The sequence below is a fragment of the Miniopterus natalensis genome, chromosome 5 (assembly GCF_054644295.1).
Source record: "Miniopterus natalensis isolate mMinNat1 chromosome 5, mMinNat1.hap1, whole genome shotgun sequence".
Classification (NCBI taxonomy): Eukaryota; Metazoa; Chordata; class Mammalia; order Chiroptera; family Miniopteridae; genus Miniopterus; species Miniopterus natalensis.
The window spans coordinates 33,373,988-33,398,196 of record NC_142085.1 but is presented as its reverse complement, the minus strand read 5'-3'; the positions used below and the strand labels follow the sequence as shown (position 1 = coordinate 33,398,196).

Genomic DNA, 24,209 nt, shown 5'->3' with positions numbered 1-24,209 from the left:
TAAATATGTATGGGAATGATTTTAGGCATCCTTCAATACTGACAAAAGACCATACAGCATGCAGGAACAATTTTGCAAATATAATGACCATGGCAAAGCCACTAGTGCGTATTCACACCTAACTAGACACTAGGTAACCCACAGCAAAGAGAAACCTTATCAATGTTATGAGTGTGGCAAGTTCTTTTGTAACAAATCAGAACTTTCATGTCATCAGAGAACTCATACTGGAGAAAAACTTTACAAATGTGATGAGTGTGGCAAAGGCTTTAGTGAGCATTCAAACCTAACTAGACATCAGGTAACCCAAAGTAAAGAGAAACTTTATCAATGTAAAAAAAGAAGAAGAAGAAGAAGAAATAGATATAACTGTTATTCCTGGGTTCCTGGGTAAAGTTCTAGTTTAGACATGTCCTTTCTCCTAATTTTCCATAATTCAGTGATTCATAAAGATTTTGATGAAATAAAGTCAATTCAAATTTAATCATTTCAGGGCTATATTTTGAAAAGATGTTCTTTGAGAACTATTTCAAATAATGAAAAGGAGAAATTATCAATAAAGAATTGGTTAAGTAACATTAAAATAATACTGTACATTCTAAATGGAAAGATGTCCAGGACATACTTTATCAGATTGCAAAACAGTTCAAATGAAATGAGTTCTCTGTTGTAATTGGATGTGTATGAAATGTTTATATACATAGCTGCAAATTGGTTTACATGTACAAAGAATGATGCCTGAACCATCACATTCTGCAGAATGTGGTTAGGGTGGAGGGAAGAGTTCCCCTTTTCATTCATCCACTCACATTTGCTTAGCTTTTAAAAAAGAATAATCGTGCATTCTTTTATTTGAAAATTTTAGGGTTCTGATTCCCACAATTTCTACAAAGCACACTGACTTGTCAGCTTCTAAATAATATACTCTTCTTTGACTCCAATCATAAAACAACTGTAGAATTTTATATAAGATTGTGCAATTTCGGAAAGGAAATTGGTCAAGTGGCAGTCTACTTTCCTGGCAATTTAACCTGATTTCTCTAGCAATTAAATAATATCTTTCAATACCATCCAATAATGTATTTCCCTACTATGTGATCAAAGAAGAAACCTACCAGATATTTAAACACCCAAGTTCATAGTCATATACTCCATACTGCAGGCCCTTAAGAATTTTTCTGAATGTTATCTAATCAGTCAATAACATCTGCCTTTATTCAGCCAAAACTAGCCTTTCAATTCTAATTCACTGTGACTCTTTACTCATCACAGGATACACTAATACATATTCAACACTGTTTGAGTTTATTATGTTATGCAGTTAGCTGTAATAATTTTACAATCCATTGCACAGAATTGCACAATAACAAGTAAGAAAATTGTGAATCAGTCAGGTCTAAATACTCCAAATGTCTTTATCCAGCAGAGTAACTCTTCTAGGGTCATATATAAGTAGCCATGCTGTGTCAGTTTAAGAGGTAAAAGTAGAGCAGTGCACAAGCAAGTGAGAGATATTTCTGTCTTCTCCCCATTGCCCATGTTACAGTAGAAATATATGGAGAATACAAATTATTAATTGCCATTCATTCATTTTCAAGTTCCTTCTGCCTTCTTTCTCTACCTCTAATCAGTTCAGATAAAGTTCATCTTGGAATGGGAGTATCCTGGAGTGGCAATAAGGCAAAAGAAGCAGAATGTAGGATTTGAATCTAAACAGACTTAGAATATATCTTGGTTTCTAATGGGTGAGGTGAATTTAATAATAACACCTTATTCATCATATCATTGCATCATACAGCCATCTATGATGTCACAATGTCTATGACCTGTGGTGACCTGTGGTAATTAGTTAATATTAATACAGTATACTGCTTTCATAAAGTGATGCCACAGAATGTATCTACGTGAAGTTCACATCATGATGAATATAAAAGCTACTAGGTTGATGTTAACAAGTAGAAGTGTTTGGGCTACTGCTATACCTCAACTTCTATAAAAGTTTACTCATTAACTTAGGAGGAATATCAACTATCCCCTTAAAGTGCTACCAATATTTGATTTGCTTCTGCTAATGACATGAGAAAATGTTTCAGATTTGTTTGTTCAGTGCTGAGCAGAGATTGATGTGGACATCTAAAGACTGCATTAGCTTTATGTACATGATTTTACGGCTGTGTTTTAATGTGTGTTATATCCTTTCATATTTGATGATATTGGATCTTTAAATCTGAATCTACATTATTAATGTGAAAATGAGATAAAAGGTATTTGTATCAATATGCATAGAAAAGTTTCTTAGAGGAGAAATATATTTTGATTTGAACAACCCAAAGTTCATGCCTCAGGTGGTTGAATTACTGAACACTTTTACCAATTCTCCACCTATCTGATTAAACATATAATGTTGTCTATGATTTCTATAAAGAAGCACCAAAAACATCAGCTTTAAAACCACAGGGACAAACTCAGTAAAGTAATATAGTAGGTGTGACAATAACATGGCTGACCAAAGTCATTCTTAGTTTTGAGTGTTTTTACAAAGTCCTAACTTTATTTTGATGTCTAAATTTTTCTCCATTTCTTCAAATTAGATGATCTAGAAATGCAGTTATTATATTTAATAGCTGGGTTAGTTTATACCTTTGCATCATTCACAAATTCTGTTGTAGGATGTTGTAATTTATAACATCAACGAACATTGTTGTTAAGTATTTCATTTAAGTAATCATTTTTCACATTCCATGTCAAACAAATATTCCAACTTAATAGAATACCAGTTTTCTATTAAATCACTTTTCTCAATAGTATTTAGACTTAACTTCCTGCTTTCCAGCCTTTTAACAACTATTTATCCCATCTTTCTCTCCCCACAACTTCCTATTCAAACAAGAGTGAAAATAATTAATCAGATGCCTGACCCTCTCCTGATTTCTTTACTCATCAAAACACTTTATAAAGTCTTATTACCTCCATTTTACAAACAATAAATTGAGCTCTGACTTGGACACCATCATACTGATTTCACTATACTACTGCGAGGGAGGCAAGGCGAGGGTTGGGTAAGCTCAAGCAGAGGGACATTTAGTTGTCCAAGGTGACAAATCCAGTTATTGAAAGGTGTTATAATCCCCAAATGAAAGATGACAACATGGACAGACCTTGAAAACATTATGCTTGGTGAAATAAGCCAGACAGAGGGACAAATATTGTATGATTCTACTTATAATGAGGTACCTAAGATAGGTGACTTCATAAAGACAAAAAATAGAAGAGGGAACTTGCTTAATGGGTATAGATTTTTGTTAGTGATGATACAGGCTTGAATACGGATAGTGGTGATGACTACATAGCATTGTGAACATATTTAATGTTACTGAATTGTACATTTACATACGGTTAGAACGATAAATTTTAAGTTATGTACATTTTACCACAATAAAAAAATTTGAGGACACAGAAGTGTGTACAACAGTGTGTGTATGTGTGTGTGTGTGCATGTGTGTGTGAAAACTGGAACTAAGTAAAAGAATGGGAAAAGAGGTTGAAATTTGGTAAAAATATATAACGTATGCCATTAGATCCAGCATAGTTACAGTTGTTAAAGGGAAGATGCAAATTTCGTTCTGATTTTCTTAACAGCCAAAACAGAAATATACAGTATCCATAAAATAACAAACAAAACAACTGCTTGGGATAAGTACTGGTTTAAAAAAACAACCAAAAACAGAAAAGTATCACCAGGGATTCTCATCAAGGAAATCTATTTAGGTTATAGATCTAAAAGTCAACTACAAAAAGTAGTGACTTGAAAGATATTTTATGGAATGTTATAATTCAATCTCAGAACAATAATGCCTCATTTATATTAAAAACACCTGTGGAGTGAGTTATTTTCATAATTAAAATTTTCATTAACTAAAATTTACCTATGTAAGCACTAAGAGTTTATTCATTTAAGTAACTGGGTTGAAAATCTTTTTATATTACATATACCACTGGATTTTTGGGGTCATATTTTTTAAAAAGAAACTTTTTAATTTGGAACAAATTTAAATTTACAAAGAGCTCCAAATATAGTGGAAAGTTTCCATTACTATTCACCCAGTCTCCCCGATGTCCCATTGTACCTGAATTATCATACTAAGAGATTAACATTAGTGCATGACTATTAACTACAGACTTTATTTGCATTTCATCAGTTTTTCCACAAATATTCTTTTACTGCTCCAAGATCCAATTCAGTATTTCACATTGCATTTAACATTACTGATTTAAAACCAAACATTTTTAAGGTAAATGGATCTTTTCTTAAAGACTCATGTTTCAATATTATGAACACCAATTCTATTATACCATAATTTACGGATTCCATCAGGGTTGGCAGAAATGAGTTACACTCTTTGAATCTTATATTAATTGGCTCCATCATCTACAGATTAGAATATATTCTCATTTTTACGTTTTTTAGTGTCTGTTTTCTCCTCTGATGGTAAAGTGTTACTGTCGTATTGGTCATAGTCAAAGTTGAAGGTGTGGTGTTGGTTACTTACTGTTATTGATATTTTCCTATGTCCACCAATTGTGATTTTTTTAGTTACAATATCTGACAGCATATTTTCAATCTTGTTCTTAACCTCTTTGAATCCCTTGATAAAATTAAATAACTTCCATTCTTTAAAAAAATATTTTTCCCCCTTGGATTCAGGGACATTCCAGTCTCTTAAGCTTGCTCTGTGGCTGACCTCACTAGCCCTCCTCTGTCCCAGTCTCTGCCTATTTCCCCTCATTCTTCTCTATCATGGATATTTTTTGATTCTTTCTTAGGCCTACCTTTTCCTTGGCATTCTTACCTGGTACCGTGACTTCCAGTATCAGCAGTGCACTGACTCCTAAGTTTAAATTGCCTGCTAGATAATGTCATCTGGAGGCTAGCTTGCATCTCAAACTCATATCCCAAAAGCGAACTGATGATCTTCAGACAAAGTCAAAATCTTGTCATTTTCTTGACTTTCTTCTCTCCTCCTCTCAATACTATGTCCAATCAGTTGTCAACATTTACTGACTGAATTTCTATTAGATTTCATTAATCCCATCAATCCATTTCCAATGCCACCGGCACTATTAGCTCCAACCACAGCAGGTGTTTATATATAAATTGTAAAACAGATATAAATTACTCCTTCCCTGTGCTACTAACTTGTCTCTTCCTCTACCACTGGACACCGAGTTGCATAATTTCTCTTCCTCAAGTCCACATCCGACCGCATCATTCTTTTGCTCAAAAACGTGTGGTGCACCTTTGCACCTTGCTCCACTCTTCCCCCAGTGAAATGAAAGGCCTTTATTTGGTATTAGACTCCTGTTATCTGGCCCCAGGCAGACTCTCCAGCTCCCTCTTTTTCATCCCCTTCATGCATCCTGGAAGCCAAAAAGGAACTATTTGCTGCTCCCTGGAAATTCTTATTTCCACATCCTTGCTCACATTCTTCCCCACGGGTGAAGCTCCCTCTTCCCTATCTCTATGCTCAAAGATTCGCCATCCTCCAATAGCCACTCGAAAGTCACTTCTTATGAAATGCTTCCCCTGGATCCCACATCGGAAAGTAGATTCTCCTGCTAAACCCCTTTGTGTTTTAGCTATACCTCCAGTGTTTCTCATACCACATTTTAGCCTGCTTTTAAATTACTCACGCAGGTTTCTCAGCTCCCCTCCAAAATGACTTCAAACTCCTTAGGACGACTGTCTGATGCATCTTTTGATCCCTCTAAGTGTCTGAATATCACAGGTGCTAAACTCTCTCCTCTTTGGAAAAATTCAAAAAGATGTCAAGCACATGCCATGAATCTACATAACTACCAATCTCCTTTGTTGCTTCTTGGAAACAAACCCGCAGTCACTGAAGATTTTTGCAGTAACATTTCTCTTCACCACCACTCCAGGCACCAGTGGCAATGGACTGAATGTGTGTGTCCTCACTCTTCCCCAAATTCATCTGTTATAATCCTAACCCTCAATGTAATGGGATTAGGAGGTGGCACCTTGGGGGATAATTAGGTGACCAGGGTTCTACCCACATAAATAGGATTAGTGCCTTTATAAAAGGGACTCCAGAGAGCTCTAGTCCTTTGTGCCACGTGAGGATGCAATGAAAAAATGGCAGTTTGCATCCTGGAAAAGGGCCCTCACCAGAACCTTGATCTCAGGCTTCCAGCCTTCAGAATTGTGAGAAATAAACTTTTGCTGTTTATCAGCCACCCAGTCTATGGTATTTTGTTATAGCAGCCCAAACTGACACCAGGATTAGTCATTTCAATGCACATGTAAATGATTCATCCAACCACTGACTCTCAGAGCTCAGTCTCTCTTTCCAGTGATCTAGTTCACTGCCACAATTCAGCTTCCCATTGCCACACCACATGCTGGAACTTGCTATTACCCAATATCAACTTTAAACATTCTACTCCCTCAACATCACTTTCTCTTCTTCTGCTCACTCACTCTAGAAATCCCTCTTCACAATTCTTTAGCCCAGACGTACATACAATTCACTGACTCTGTCCCCTGATCCACTTAGATTTCATGGACCATGGCTCACTATAATCACAGTGTGGCATACAGCCTCAGTACATATGCTCTTTTACTGAGTGTTCATACTCACTTGGCAAAACTCTAACCTTGGTTAAATCCAACTCTCCACTTACCTCCTGCTTACAACCAAATAGCTGAACATGGCTGAAGGAAAAACCACACAGCCATGTGAACTGAATTCAAATTAAGTATGATCCCAAACCTCAAATAAATCCTCAATATTACTGGCAACTCTCTATATTTTTTCTGGTTAATTTATTCACCCATTCTCTGTGGCTACTGTTTTGCATTTTATCTTTTCTCCTCGAACACCCCTTGCCTTCTCTTTGCTCTCAGTGATCAAAATATTTCTTGGAAGGTAATCAAAACAGAATTTCCACATTTTCCCATAACTTTCCGATCTACCAGCTTCTGGGTCTATGCCTTTTTAATATACCTCTTCTCAGTTACAATGGATGAACTGTCCTCACTCATATCTATACCCTCTTCCTTTACTTATTTCTGCTCACACTCATCCTTCCTAGCTTATTCAAGGACTTTCATTCTATAATTGTCCCTTCTCTCCTCTACATCATTAAGATTTTTCTTTTAAACTAGTAATTGACTCATTCTCAGTCACACATAGACTTGTGATACATCTCCCTCTAAAAAAGAAAAACTTAACACCACAGGCCTCCAAATAACACCCCATCTCTCTGTCCTTTTTGTGTCAAAACTCCTCAAAGAGCTATCTGTGCAGTAACCCATTCTATCTTTAATCCACTCACATTATGCGTTGGTCTTAACTATTCCAAGGTGCATACTCTTGAAAAGGATACCAGTGACCTCCAATGGGCAACTCTCAGGCTTCATTGTTACCCTGTCCTCCTCACAAGCATTCAGCAAGATTTGTTCACTCCCCCTTCTTAAAGCTGTTTCTTCACATGGTTTCTATTTCATAGTTTTCCTATCTCACTCATCACCTCTTTTCTGTCTCCTTTATAGGCTCCAATTTCTCTCCTCTACATTGAAAATTAGCAACCCCACAGCACAATCTTTAGTCTGCCTCTCTTCACTGTCTATCCTTGGTCTTGGTGATCAAATCCAAGCTCCATTTCTTTCTAAAGTATCTGTAATCTGACCACTCCAAAGTTATATCCCTGGCTCCAACATTTCCCTGTACTCCAAACTTGAATATTCAACTACTTGCTCAGTATCTCCCAAGTGAATCTCTAATCAGCATCTCAAAGTTACGCCCCACACTGAATCTGAATCCAACTGGACCTCTTCTCCAATTATGCACCATAGTAAGTGGCACTTCAATCATTTGGATGTTCAGGCATAAAAGTGGACTCATTCTTGCCTCCTCACACCCAATCAAATCCGTAAGACTCTCTTGTCAACTCCACATTTGGTACATACCTTGTACTCAATCTCCACTCAACCCCGCCTTACTACTGCTCTAGTTCCAGCTATAATAATCTCTTACCTGAATGTCTGCAATAGACTGCTGAATAGTCTCCTTTACCCTGTTTCTCTCCCATCCCATTTATATCCTTGATTCAATGTTATATAACTACTTGATAAAAACAAATATTTACATAGCACTTATGTTCCAGGCATTGTTTTAAGCACACTTAATCTTCAAAACATAAGTAAAAATTTTATTATTCCCACTTTACATATAGAGAAGGTAAAGTAAAAAGAGGTTAAAAAACTTGGCATGGTGCCTTGACCAGTGTGGCTCAGTTGGTTGGAGCGCCATCCATAAACTGAAAGGTGAAGTGTTTGATTTCTGGTCAGGGCGCATGCCCAGGTTGCAGGTTCGATCCTGGTTGGGGCACATGCAATAGGCAACCAGCCGATGTTTCTCTCTCACATCGATATCCCCCCCCCCCCATCAATAAATGTAAATAAGCATATTCTCAGGTGAGGATTAAAAAAAAACTTGGCATGGTCACATAGTAAGTAGCAGAATGATAATGTAAGACTTTACTGAACCAGTAGAATACAAATGCCTCCAACTCCACCATACAGTAGTGTACAGCATGTCCCAAAAAAATGTATACACACTTTAACAGCTATTTCTATTATATTTTGAAAATAAAATGTATTTTAATAAACTGCATTTATAATTATTCAAAATGTGTATGCATCTTTCTGCAACACCCTATATTTGCTCCCCTGGAATGTAAGCTCCATGAAGGAAGGAACTTTGGCTGTCACTGTATTGTAATATTCCCTAACAGTAGGCGCTCAGTAAATAAGTATTGAATGGATGAATAAATGAATATGTCTACCCCTGGCTGTCGCCCTTCCCCTCTTAATTCATAATAAGTAATTGAATGAATTAGTTAAATCACAACCTAAACAAGTTAAAATAAACAGGCTCAGTGTGAGACCACAAAGGGTTTGCTGATGAATAAAGTCCTTGAGATACAACTTGCTAACTGAGTAGCAACCCTTTTGGATTCTTAAGACTTTTTAAAAATATATTCCTGGCTCCTTATTGAGCTAGAAATGAATGACTTCCAGATTAACAAATTAATAATATAATCAGAAATCTAGAACAACAGTAATTTTATAAGGTTAATTTTAAAATCAGCTTACAATTACACAAAAATAGAATGAATTCTTAGAAGTACAAATACAAGCTGATTCAGGTGACTCATCAACTACCAAAAGAAGAGCAAACAGTGAAATTTTAAAAGTAATATGAAAAAGTAAAATTTCATTACTGTTCAGTGGGACGATGGGTTCAAGTAAGGAGTCTGCTAGAAAATGTTCTGTATCCTTGGAAACCGCTTATAAACTCTCCCTCATACACACTAATCCATGAAATGATCTTTTTGAATGCTAGTTACCCTGGTTGGCTTTTACAGGAAATGACTTGACCTATTAGGTTAAAAAGCTTTCCCTGGTGCACATTGCAGCCTCTTCAAGCACTAACCCACAGTACTTCAAAATCCTTTGCATTAGAAATTCCTACTCCACTTCTCAAACATCACTAATTATCTTCCATAGCCATTTTCATTTATTTTATTTATCAAATAATTTAGTGTTTACTATGGGCTTGGAAATGTTTTAAGTGCTTTATAAATAGTAACTCATTTAATGTTCCAGACAATCCTGTGAGAAGAAACTGAGGCGCAGATAAGTTAAGTGACTTGCCCAAGCTCTGACATTCTCAGTAACCACACCCTGTTCTAATAGGTGAGGGAGAAGAAACATCCGGGGACCAAAAGATAGGGGCTATTCTTGAGCGAGAAAGAAACACAGGTGTTTGAAAAGAAGGTATGTGAACAATTGGAAAATAGCCAGGACCACCTACACAGAGCAAACATACTCCATGATGCTGGCATTTTACATTCAGAATTGTTTTTTATAGAAAGGCAGATTATCTCATATGTCACTAGACTGATTTCTTCTGGATCAGCCTGACCAGACTTGGAAAGAAAGTGGAGGCAAAGATGAAAAACATGTGACAAGATTGAGGAAAGATAAAGAATAAGACCTGGGAAGGAAAAAAACACATGTACGTATGTAACATTAGTCAGAATATCTTGTAAATAGGAAGTTGTCAATATACAGATGGACAGGGGTTCAGGGTGATAGGAAAACACTAAATAATCCCCACATGTAAGAATAGAAAGCCTTGGGTTTGTATGTATAATTTAGCAATATCTTTGGTGGTTTTTGGTATTATCATCATAAAAATCTAGCTTCTCAAACAGGATTAAATCAAAGTAGTGCAAGTGGTTATACACTTCATTCAGCTGGACATTTATTTGCTGAGTGGCCACTGTATTTAGGGTATTCCGATAGTGCCGTAGGAAGCACAAAGGTTATCCATTTAGGATGACCCTGATCTTGATACAACCTAAATCCAGCAAAAGAGGCCTTACATTTGTAGCATATTTTGTTTCTTAATATTTTATTTGTTTGGATTTCAGAGGCTAGCGATCTGAGGCCATTTTACCCTAAAGAATTAGGTTTTTTCCCTAAAGAGCAAATAATGAATCATGGTGCTTTGGATAGATCTCAAAGCTTTTTGACAAAGTGAGATGGAGACTATAACAATTTCCCACTTGATTTTGGTGGTTTGATAGAACAAGAAGTCTGAATTTTATAGTCAATAAACATGACCTAGCATTGATATATGAACATTTCTATTTAGCTCTTTAAATAAAAATATCTAAGGATAAATTGTTAAAGTTTTATATTTAATTTCACTTTAGTTTGACCATCAATTTTTCAATAAATTTTTATTGAGAATAAATATTGAAATTATTCTTTTTATTAAAGTAGAGTTTATATACAATATTATATGAGCATCAGGTGTACAAAATAGTGATTCACCATTTATAAATTGTACAAAGTGATCACCATAAGTCTAGTAACCATCTGTCACTAAACAAAGTTATTATAATATCGATTATATTCCCTACACAAGACATTACATCCTGTGACTTACTTATTTTGTAACTGGAAGTTTGTACTTCTTAATCCCCTTCATCTTTTTTCACCCATCACCCCACTCCCTTCCCCTCTGGAAACCATCAGTCTGCGCTCTGTGTCTATGAGCACCTTTAGCTTTGAGAACTAATTCACCCTAGCCTTTCTTTGGCTCTAAAATCTCTAGCCATGTTTTGATTTTAAAAAGCCCTTTGATCCATTCTTAAATGTTTTGTAGGCAAAGAAATTGCTTACTTTCTGTTTGTCAGAAGAAATGTCTAGTTGGGCATTCAAAGTTCCCTTTTATAAGCTCCTGAATATTTGCAAATGGAAAAAAATTAATGACAATATTTATAGCAGAAGCATATCCCACCTGATCTATGGCAAGGCCTGCAGCCCATATTTTCCTAGTCACAAAGTAATATAAAAATCACTCTTACAGGTGAAGGGGAAAATATATAGTACATTCATCCTGAAACAACAAAAACAGAGTACCATAAAATAGGCCTCCATGTTTCCTAGAATGGGCATTAGGGAACTGAGCACAGTGGTCAGTCAGCTTGCTTTAATTGTTACCTTACTCCCAGTAACTACTCTTACTTCCTCTTTTGAAGGAGTCGGTGAGTAGAGACACGGATCAAAACTCTAGTTATCATTTTCTACCACACCTCAGTTTTACAGAAAGGAAGTATCATCTTACCCCAAACTCAGCAGTGCAAATTTATTTTCTCCATGGGAGTCCTCAAGAGCACAGGACACCAGCATGGTAGGAGGAGGTCCAGGGCCCCACGGAAGGCCCAGAACTTCACAGATTAGGAAATGATTCCTACACCTTAAGCACCAGAAATCACATGACAAATCCCATATGTCAAAATTCTTTCTATAAATTTTCTTTACTTTTTTTCCTTTACTCCTTAAAGACAGATCTTGAGTCATTTTTAAGTTCCTATGAATAGTCCCTTAGCAACCATTTTAAATAGGATTCGATGCAACTGTTCTCTATTTAAGGGTGTTACATTATGGAAATCCCAGTAGAGATAGAAATAGACTGGGGGTGGGGGGACATGGAATAGATTCTTCAAGCACATTTAAGAAGATTACAAAATTTATTTTTTAAAAACTGATTTCCCAAAAACAAAATCATAGTATAAAAAAATCAGTGTGGTCAAACTACAGTGGGGCAAAAGTAGGTTTACAGTTGTGAGTATGCAAAACAGAGTTTATTCTTGTATTATTAGCTATTAATTTTTGTATTATTTTTATATAGGAACAACTGTAAACCTACTTTACTCCCACCTTGTATAATTGATGGTCTAGCAACTAACCTGTCTTTCCACCCTTCCAGCCTCTCCGTAAGCATCCATTTATCCATTTGTCCTACTGATTGATGAACCAAGCCTAACTATCTCCCAGGGACATATTATAAGACCCTTGCTTACAAATATTTTGTATTATAAAATTATATTACTAATCTATTAAATGACAAAAATATTTCACATATTTCATATAAGTATGTCTTTTAATGTAAAATAGACAATACAGAGTTCAGAAAGTGTGGTTATATTAAGGCATTAGCACATAGATTTAATAATTAAGTCAAAGTACCTTTTGGTTAAAGAAAGAAAAAGTGAGTCTGAGTTTGTTTCCTTTAAAAAGTTCAAACCATATCTGATTAAAGTCAGTTGTTTCAGAACAAAAGATAGTGTGTGAAATTCAAGAAGCTTGCATGAAGTTCATTTTTCACATTTGTTTTTTACCTAGGATTTTGTAATAAACATATTTGTCTTCCATTTGCAAAATAATACTGAAACATCAAATCCTTCTTTCCCATGCCATTGGGTTTACAAAAGACAGCAAATAATTTTCTCCTTAAAATTCTATTTATTTTACTAATAGATTTTTCTTTGGGGCAATATGATTCAGCACCTGACACATAATACTTACTCAATAAATATTTGTTCAATTAAACTGAATGTTTAAGCTTGTGTTCATTTCTAAGGGCTAATATTTGCCAAATGTTTCACCCAGACCTCCTGCGCACTTTCTTTACCATTAAAGAGGTTCCTCGTCATTGCAACAAGTCACTGTTTGGAGAAGATTATGGGACCACCCTTGGGAACAATGTTATGATATGTTAAATAAGTACATTAGCATATAAAAGAAGAGTCATTAAAATAAGAGTCACTATGAATAAACAAATATATTTATAACAATACAATTGTGATTAACAGTAATAAAAAGGTAGAACAAATTATATTTTAATATTTTACATATCAGTGTTTTTATATTTGCTTTATTAGAAACACAATGGTGTAAGAAATAAAGAACCTGGGGAAGGATGGGATGGTGAAGACGTAAAGAATTAATTTGAGTGTCAGAGATTCTGTTTCCAAATATTTTAATAATAAAACATATTTGGATTAAGTGAAAAATGTATTACCTAGAACAACAGAAGAACTGTCCTTGCCTCTTTAAAACATATTCTTGTATTCCCTTCTGATACACCGTTATAGACTACAGAAAAGACAGGGTTGAGCACAGGTTTCTAAGCCTACTTCCTCATCTTCAGATTTTTTTTATACCTACTTCCAAATTCTCCTCTGGACTTGAATGACTAGTTTCAGGATATGAGCTTATGGATTTAATAAAAATATGACATTACATCTAAGGGAGGGCAGCAAAAGTTTGAGAAAATAAGGCCACTCTTTTGGAAACTGAACACTAGAGTTGTGGCACTGGTGAGAACAGAAAATTTGTCCATTCAGTACAAGCACCATTGGTGGAAGGAAGTCTATGCCCAGAGGTTTTAAATGGAGATTTACTAAAGTCAAATATAAGAGATATCAAATGTCAGAGAAGCACTATAGCCAATACTACATGTGAATTCTATAGGGCCTGAAACGTGAGCACCAGGGCTAGATGGTGTCTTCCACTTTGTAAGCACCTATAGATTTTTGAAAAATAAGTGCCCTTCAATCCTCTGCCTTTAGATTGACGTGTACTACGGAAGCAAAGGTCTTAAAAGTTTTGCATGTTTCAAAGCTTTGGTAAAAGTGATTTTGTGAGAACAAGTTTAGCCTATTTCTGTGGAAGTAATATAACTAGATGAGAGAAATCTTTAGCAGTGGATATTTTTATTTCCAGTGCTAAATCAACCAAGAAACAGAGTATGAGAATCTAGGGGAAACTTCTTTCCTTTGCTTTTGCCAGTTCACCACAAAAATAGCGCATTTACATAGTGGACAGAAATCCATTCGACATTCTGATTCTCTCTATAAGGATTTACCCTGAGTGAGCAAGGGAATCTCCCACCCAAGGGCAGTCTCAGTTTCTGTATGGCTCTCATCCACAGAAGACCTCTCTATGAGTGAGACTGTGGTATCCAATGAATTCAACGACACAAGGACACATATTTTTTATCCAACTACTTAATCTGGTGCTCAACAGAGCTGCCTTATCCAATGCCAGAAGATACACCAGCTATGTGGGACATAACAGAGATGATGTGTTTGCTTTCACTGTGGCTCCTTCCAAAGAAGTTTACAAAAGTAATTTCAACAATACTCACTCTTTACCTTACCTACTGCACTACCTTTAGAGCCTAATGCCCCAATTATATTGGATTCCACTGTGATCATCCTCCTTGAAGAGATTTAGTGAAAAATTCTCACCCTGCTCTCTCTTCTAATCTAGTCATCCTCCAGGAGTCAGACTAATAGAATCAGGCCATCTTTTGGAGCTGCTAGCTCTCCCCAAGTTCTTTGCTGTTTATGAGACCAAACGATGGTAAGAAATAATTTAACCTGAAGACACCTTTCACACACTTTCCCTGGAATATCCAGGTTCACTTACAAATAATCCCAACTAACTTCCTCTGTTTCATGTGTCTGCACTCTCCCTAAGGCACAGAGTATATATGCAAAGGGACTCCAAAAATAACATAGTGTGTTCCACACACCACACAAAAACATATATAAAGTATCTCTGAAAGCAAACCTGAGCACAAAGGATACAAACCGGAGTGGAAGGGTAAGTACCTTGATAAGACCAAGAAAGTGAGCAGGAAAGAATGAGTTCAAGCCCTTGCCAGTTTGGCCCAGCGGTTAGAGCTACAGACTGAAGGATCGCTTCATGGATTCGATTCTAGTCAAGGGCACATACCTCTATTGCAGGCTCGATCCCCAGGCTGGTCGGGGGCATGTGCAGGAGGCAACCAATCCATGTGTCTTTCTCACATGGTTGTTTCTCTCTGTGCGTCTCGTCCTCTCTTCCATTCTCTCTGAAAAATCATTGGAAGGAATATCCTCGGGTGATGATTAACAACGACAACAAAAAATGAGCTCAAGTCATAAAATTTGGGTATAAATTCCAAGTGGCAGAAGCCGACATTTAATTGAATTTTGCCAACATGGCCCTAATAAATATAAATCCTTCACTCTACAGTCTTAAAAATATGTTTTTAAAAAACTCCAAATACATCAGAAAACTACCTAACATTGATGATTGCATATTATCAATACAGAATATGAGACTTCATGACCAGTTAAAAAATCATGATAAGTATTCTAAGAGTTGGGTAAGCATAATGTGGCCCAGTGTGTATTCAGACTGGACATTGTGCACCAACTGTCCACCGGCGACGGTGCCAGACCCTGTTGTCAGCTCGGGGATCTCACAGCCAGAATATTGACTAAAATATGTTCAGTCCAAAAATGCACAATATTTCACTGTGTTCCAAAGCTTCCACAGTCAAATACTCTGAAACTTTTGTTTTACTTTTTTCTCTATCCTTCTAAAATTACGCATTTTAAAAATATGGAGTGCTCGTATCTCCCCTTAGGCCTTGGTCTGTCAGCTTAAAGTTTATCAAATGGGCAGGTATTTTTAATTTTCTCCTGATCAAAGAAAAAGTGTGAGCAGAGAGATGCCTCACTCTGCCTGATTTTCACAGCCTTCTACTAAACATTCTTTCCTGGGTGTAAATTCACTCTCCTCTGCTGTAGTTTAGATATATCAACAGAGGGACAGCCAGGCTGAAATCCTCTGACCACACAGTTAGAGCAAATAATCAGCCTTAGAAAGAGGTGGGCTGACTCCTCCCCAGGCTGCTTTTGTGTTCTTTGAGAGAAGGGCAGAAAACAGAACATCTACAATATGGGAAGTGCCAGGAAGGACATTTTAGAGTCCAAATTGCATTTAATCACTGGCTTAGTCTATACTAATATTTTTTTTCTGATCCAAACAGTATAAATTTTATTATCAGCATTACCAATAATTACAAACCACTTCAGATAAATTAAAAACTAGCTCTGACACATACATAAAAAAACAGAGCTTCCTGAAAGTTTAATAAGCTCAGCAGTAACTTAAAGAATCACATAACATAACTGTTGTTAATTTCAATGCACCTCTGTATTTCCTGATGCAAGCCAGAGCCAAAATACTATTTTAATTAAGCAATTAATTAATTAACATGAATGAAACATTCTTGAAAACTCAGAAGCCCTAGAGGATTAGATTACAAAAAGTAGAATCAAGGCTGGTATCCAGGAATTCCTAAGCTAACTTGTGATTGGGATGTCAGTTTACACTACAGATTTCACACACTCTTCATGTATATCAAAATGCATGCCATGAAAGGTATGTCACTAAGCTCACTCAGTGGTTGTATCTATTACTTAGTGTTTGTAAAGGACAATTCCAGAAACATTTTTTAAAAATATAAGTATGAAATAAACAACAAAGACAGTCAAATCAAATATTTATACATGGGAAAATCAAAAAAGTTGAGATTAAATAATTTTTTTATTTCTTTTCCCTTTTACTGAATTTATGGGGTGACACTAGTTAACAAAATTATACAGGTTTCAGGTGCACAATTTTACAACAACACACCATCTGTACACTGTATTGTGTGTTCACCACCCCAAGTCAAGTCTCCATCCATCACCATTTATCCCCACTATACTCTCCTCCATCCCCACTCCCCTGATTAAATAATTTTTAACTTTCTCATTTTACCCTCTAATCATCTCTTATGGGTTTAAACATATACTCTTTGTAAAACAAACATTTGACTCATTGCCTCTGGCTCTGGGTCTTAATTTTCTAAACAAAAATATATGGTGGTACGAAAAACACTGTAAAATGTTAATTACCAGATGAAAAGGTTCATTTAGGCTTGAACAAAACATATTGTAACATCATGCTGAAGGGAAAATAATAGGGGGTGCTCAACCTTCCCAATGACTGTGCAGCCAACACAGCCTCCTCTTCGTTTCTAAATGCACTGTTCTACCAGTTCTACAGTAACTCCTCAGAGCCTAAAAGTGAATTAAATATCTTTTGCAGCCACCCATGTATTTGGAGATGCTGACTTCGCCCGGAGAGGCTGTCTCTCTTAGCAGAGGTCAGACAGAGGAAGCTCATAGGAACAGTCCCCCTTCCTATCTGCCCAGGTCCTTTCCTCCGGGTCTTCTGAGGAAATGCGCAAAGAGGCAGATTTACCCAGCACGGGAGAGCCCAAGGGTCAGACAGGAAAAATCCCTCCTCCCCGGAAATGGCTGGCATTACAGAGGACTGGCTGCTTCGTCTTTCTCTTCTGGGAAAATTCCCCGCTGAGGCTCTCATGTTTCCCTCTCCTGTAATGAGGAGTGAGAGCAGAGAAGGAGGAAAGAAGATACAGTGCCTACATTTCTGCCCAAATTACCATTATTCCTTCCTGAAAGAAATAAAAACAGAAACTAAAAGCCAAAAAGTGCCCTCTCAGGAGGGGTGGGGGGAAAGAACACCAGGCCCACCTCAACCAAGAGTCCAAAAGGGTAAAAGGAAAGATAACTTCATCTTTCCTATCACCAAGCCCTCTTACCAACCACGGGGTATGAAAGATTTGGCAAAACCTGCTCTGATAAAGGCAAATACATCAACCTCTTAATTTCACATTTGAAGAAAACAAAATTAAGGACTAATTCTCAGTTACACTCATCCCTGTAAGCCATTTGCCAGATTAAGGACAAATAAAATTCTGAAAGAAACTTTATCTTTTAGAAAATCTGCATTAAATCCTATGGAATATAGATCCAAATTATCAGAGTTTCACCTATAAAACATAAGCCTTTCTTATATACACTTCCTTGATTTTCTCATGAATTAAAGGAAGAAATTCTGATAACAGAAGGAATACATGCTAGGAGCTAGAACTCGGTGGTGAGGATTAGATGTTTTTATTATACTTTTATTTTTTGATAATTTCATTACACCTTAATCTCAGCAAAGGTGCTGAACCGTGGTGTACATGTCTTTTCATACATTGGAAATTTATCCTCATATTGGAAAATTATTCTCATCACCCTTAATTTTGTATTAAAATATCAGCATTATATCAACTGTTCATCAGTGTAAGTCCACACTAACCTTACATTTAAACAATATTTTCAAAGATCATCTTTTAGATTTACCCAGCAATTGTTATAAGTATTTATTCAGGAACGTCAGTGATTCAATGTGAAAATCTGTCCATTTTTTAAATAAGGCATCCTGTACAAAGAGAGTCTTTCCAGTTAGTGAGCAGTATTCCTCCACACGCTAAAACCCAAGACAGGGGATTCTTTCCCACTGAATGCAGACCACATGAATTATGTATGTAAATCCCTACTCATTCATCTGAGGTTATAAATTAAATAGGTTAGTCAAAATGTTTCCTTAGTAAAACAACAAATATGAAGAATTAAATCTGTAAGCTGAATGCCAGGTAAATCTATTCCAATGTGCTGTTAAAATAAGGGGTATTACTCGAGTTTGACAGTAAAATGCACTCAACTTCTGTGTGTTCCTAAAGCTCAGGTAACAGCATTGTGCTAAAATCACTACAATGAATAGGAGTTTTCTAGCTTAGCACAATGTCAGAACTAAAGCTCCAACTGAGATTCAAAATTCCTTTATACAGTATCAGCACAGTGAGTACTGTACTTTTGAGCTAGAACAGTGCTCACCCGGTATAGTTGCAGCTGTCTACATGCTCAAAGAGATGTAAATACTGGGTGCATAGTATTACTTAAATGTAGACTATTATAAAATAACAATTATTGTAGCCAAAAGCTGTTAATGCTGCCCATGTATGAAGAGCTATGCCAAATGCATTACATAACCACTGTTATCTTGTCTACTCCTCCCACCCATTCCTATTTCACAGATGAGATAACTGGGGAAATAAACAACTTCATCAAGATCGCACAGTAAGAGGTGGAGCCCCCAATTCAAACCCAGGCTTCTTTGGATTCTGAAATCCGCACACTCAGGCACTCCCTTCCCAGCATCCCATAATAACTATTACTACTACTAGTGGTAAGAGTGTACATTAGAGAAACACTTGTTTATTACCTGCATTTAGTATCTGATTGTAACAGCAGTTAACTTTACTTACCAGTTCCATTAAAACATTTAATACTTGTACGGTGTAATCTTGACCTAAGTAATTTTTTCTATTTCTTTTTATGTAGAGTGGGGATAGTAGTTGTAATCGTCTTACTGACTTCATAGAGGCATAGTAAGAATAAACAAGGAGTGTGCCTATGAGCACTTTTTGCTATAGAAGCAAATGTTAGTTGTTGATGAGAATACTCTGCCATAAAGGAAACATACTGTACTCTGAGAGGAGAAGTTGTTGGCCAATTAGATGTTAAAGTGAGAAAGAAGGGAAACCCCAACAATGCCCATATTTTGAAGTTAAAATAACTTCAAGGAGGTTTGTGTTCTTACTCCAAGATAGAAGCCATTCTCTGTGGGAAGTGTGGACACTCCCTAGCCATTTCCTCACCAGTAGTTTCTAGAGCTCTTCAGAATATTCTGTTAGCAGCCTTATTGTCATTACAAGCAGGACTAAGAGCTGGGCAAATAAGTTCTAGATTTTATTCTGATGCTGGAAATCACTGGGGCTCTCTGGGCCACAGCGGAGTGGAAGCTTTAGGAGGACGGGGACTCTGTTCCTACAGTCTAAATCAGGGCTACGTAACAGCTGCTCAAAAATATTGGTTAAATGGATGAATAAACCTCTACAGCTATAAAAGGGAGGTATGGGAATAGATGAGTAATTTTCAGATATTTCCTTTTGTTGCAGAACTCTTTTTATCCCAATAAGATCCCCAAATCACGAAATATAAAACAGATAAAGGCAGTAGCAGCAGTTTAGCACCTAGATGCGTAGGCCCTGGTACCAGGCCTTCCTTTTGCCCAGTTAACATTACTCTCCAACACTTGGGGATAACTCCACCAGACACAGTGTGGAGGAAACCACTTCTCCAGATGCTAAAGCCCCTTTGATTCAAATTCCATGGGTCTAAATAATGATTTCTACCATCAACAAGTCAATTAGTTCTATCGCAAGAAAAGCAAACAGGCTCCTTTTTGGAAACATGTAGCTTAATTAATAAAATATTTACTTTTAAATTATTCCGAATTGCTCACGAAATATCCTGTGTGTTTTCCTACATTTCCCATCCTCTTCTGCAGTTGCCTGGGCCTGGTCAGTGGTCCATGAGCAATAGTGATGTAGGTTGATTCTACCTCCTTCATCCCTCTCTACCGGCTGTGGCCACATGTTCCAGGAATCAGGACTTCCAGATGGAAGAGAGCCACCCAACCCACATGGAACTATGCAAGTAGGAAATAAAATTTTATTGTGGTAAGCCACAAAGATTTGAAAGTTGATTATGTTAATTTTTCTGGCAAATAAATACTTTTAATGTAACAGGGATATTTAGCCTGAACACTGAGTAGATATTTTATGAATTACACTATTTTCCTATACAACAAGGAGTCTCAGGGTTTAGCACTTCCTCAAGGCACACACTCCAGGAGAAAAGATAAGGATTTTGTTGGGAACAATGGCCTAAATGGGAGGAGGGGATTTTCCAAACATATGTCATTGAATTAAAATCCCATTATTGCATATCTTCGATCTTGTCTGAAGTTCCCAGTAGACTGTCTTATTTACAAAAAGTTGGTGGGAAGATATCTTATAGAGACAAAGGTTTCATGAATGAACACCTTTCCGATCACCCGCAGAAAAAAGACAAAGTTTCCAAGTTAATTCACTACCCTCCACAGATTTTATCCATTGCCTCACAGGCATTTGCAAATGTTCTATAGACAGATTTATAATTTAGAATTTGGGTGATATTATCAATCCCCACAATCTGGACACTCTTAACAATTGATTTAAAGGTTCAATTTTGTTCACAAATCTTAGGTTTATCTTCATTCTATTGGCTTCATATTTAACCTGTGACTTCCTTTAATTTTTAGGTAGTTAAGAAATACTTAACTTTTCCAAATTTCTTAATTTGATTTTCAGCTAAAATTAATATGTGGGTGCTGTGTTAAGCTGCCCAGGTGCTCCTTCCAAGACTGAGGGACTTGCTCCTCCACGCGTCTGGGTTGCTCTTAGCTGTCAACCCTTCCTTTGAAACTGCCCTCTGCTGAAGAAAGTCACCTCTCCCAAGGCTAAGTCCTATTCCCCAGGCGGCATGAATCCAATACCTGTTCAATGCAAGACCACTGTAACTAGTTTCACAGCTCCCAAGGGGCTGACTCAGGCCTCACTGTACCAGCACTGCAGCCCAACTTCTCCCACTTTCCAACTTCTCCGCTTCCTTTCCCACTCAGCTGTTCATCTTGAAAATACTCTCTAAAACCCTCTTGTACAATAATCTCCACCTGAGCGTCTGCATCTGAGGGACGTGACCTACAACAAATCTAAATTACTGTACAGCCAGAGGATGGGAAACAAGTCAATCCAAAGTGGTTAGAGCTTTTCCTATTACATTGTGAGTCCCAAACTGTCCCTCATGGTAAAGGCTCTGAAGCAAATCATGTCACTCTTTATTCTGCATCCCCAACTGCTTTCAAGCTAAAATAAAAAAGGGCATCCTGGGACAGAGGACAAAAAAAAAAAAAAGAACTGAAAAGATGTATGTAGAGAAAAGGAAGGACAATTTACCTTGATAACAGAGTGCTCATTTATGGAGATTTCATTTGTGTGCGTGCCTGTGTACATGTATACACATATACACAAATATGCACGCATGGACATAACATAAGAATATAGGTAGTCATTATTGATTAAAAATATTTCCTCTTTCTGAACATGAAAACTCAAGATGCAGACTTGATAATACCTATCTAATGTGTAGAAAAAGAACAACTACAAAGTTCTAATCAGGGATCTCTTTTGGTTGGGGAAAAAAAAAAAGAAAGAAAAAAAAAGAAACCTACTCAAACTAGCTCAGATCAAAGTTACACAGCAAAGTTACACAGCCTGGCCTCACAGTGACTCAGCCTGGGGGTCAGGATCAAAGACTCTTCTCTTGGTGTCTCAGGGGCCAAATGGTCTCTCTTCTCCTCATGTCTTTGTTGGTCTCTCCCTCTCTGTTGACTCATCCTGCACATGGCCCAACATGCCTTCCTCTGCAGGGCAGTGTCATCTCTTTCTCTGGTAAATCCACACTCCTGCTTTCCACTTCAACAATCTCAAACTTTCTTCCACATCTCTAACTTCTATCACTCTCAGAAGATGATTCAACTCCTACTTCGCAGAAAAAAAACAGAAACCATCAAATATTTGGTCCCTCATCTTTCCAGTGACAAACTTACACCCTTTCTCTCCTATTTAAACCATCTTGTTCACTGTATTTTTCCCATCAACCTTCAATCATCCTTATATTTATTCTATTTAAATTCAATTTAAAAGAGGCCCACATGGGATGCACATTTAAATTCTACTTAAAAAAGCCCCCTCAGTTCCCTCCAGGTATCCCCTCATATCTCTTTTTTCAAACTTCTTGAAAGATGTGCCCATATGAACTGTATATATTTATTCTCCTTCCCCTCACTCTGATCATTCCAATCTAGTTTTGGCCCCATCACTTCATAGAAAAGGCTTTTTCTGAAGTCACCAATGATCCCCTTGTTACTGAATCCAATAGCTATTTACCAGTTTTCATTGTACTTGCTGTCTCAGCAGAATACCTGTTTTATTAATTCAGATATAATTTATACACAGTGAAATTCACAGATCTTAAGTGTACAATTTGATCAATCTGACAAATGCATAACATGTATAATATATGTCCCTATCAAAATATACACCACTCCATCCCTCCAAAAAATTGCCTCTTACCCTTTTTCTGTCAACCCCTCACCCCTGCTACCATAAAGAGAACACAGTGTGATTTATAGCACCATGGATTAGCTTTGCCTAGAGCTTTATGTAAACAGAATCCTAAGGTCTGCACTATTTGTGTCTGTGACTTTTTAAATTCAGCATGAAGATTTTGAGATTCCTCTATATTGCTCATGTATCAGAAGTTTATTCCTTTTTATTGCCGGGTAGATTTTCACTGGATGAATATACCACCGTCATTTCTAGTTTAGGGCTATTATAAAGAAGGCTGCTACAAACATCCTCATACAAGAGCTTTTGTAAATACGTGTCTTCGTTTTTTTTTCTATAAATATCTACATATCAGGTTCCTAGGTCAAACATAGATGCATGTTTGGCATTTTAAGAAATTACTAAAGTTTCTTAAAATATTTGTGCCATACTATGCTCCCACAAACAATATGTAAGAACTCTAGTTGCTCATTACTTTCACCAATATTTGATGTTGCCAGACTTTTTTTTATTTGAATCATCCCTAGGGGGATAAAATATTCTTTCTTTTTATTTGGTGTAACAAGGGTTTCTTGGCTTTATCTTACCTTTCTTCTTTAATGTATTTGCAAGGTCAACTTTTAAAGGTGAAGTCTCCTTAAGGCTCATTCCTAGGCTTTCTCTTTCTCTGAATCTAGTCACTCATCCTAATCTGCAACCTCATTGTCACCTGTTTATAGATGATCCATAAATTTGCATTTTCAACCCATTCTATCCACCTACAAAAGCCAAACAACCAAAACTAAACTTAGGATCTCCCTTCAATTCCTCCAGATACCCCCAAAACTTGGTGGCACAAGTCAGATGTCAACTCATAGCTAATCATTTTTTTTTTTTAAAGGTGGCTTTGGCCCTGGCCAGGTGGCTCAGTTGGTTGGAGCATCATACCAAACAGTTGTGGGTTCAATTCACAGTCAAAGGATATGCCTAGGTGGAAGGTTGGATCCCCTGTCGGATGCGTATGGGAGGCAACCAATC

At 36.8% G+C, this 24,209-nt stretch overlaps 1 protein-coding gene across 1 annotated transcript in view; it reads right to left on the bottom strand.

The window, feature by feature from the left end:
* LOC107531619 (regulating synaptic membrane exocytosis protein 1-like) overlaps positions 1–24,209 on the bottom strand; it is a 197,725-nt gene that overhangs the window by 160,086 nt on the left and 13,430 nt on the right. The window lies entirely within an intron of this gene.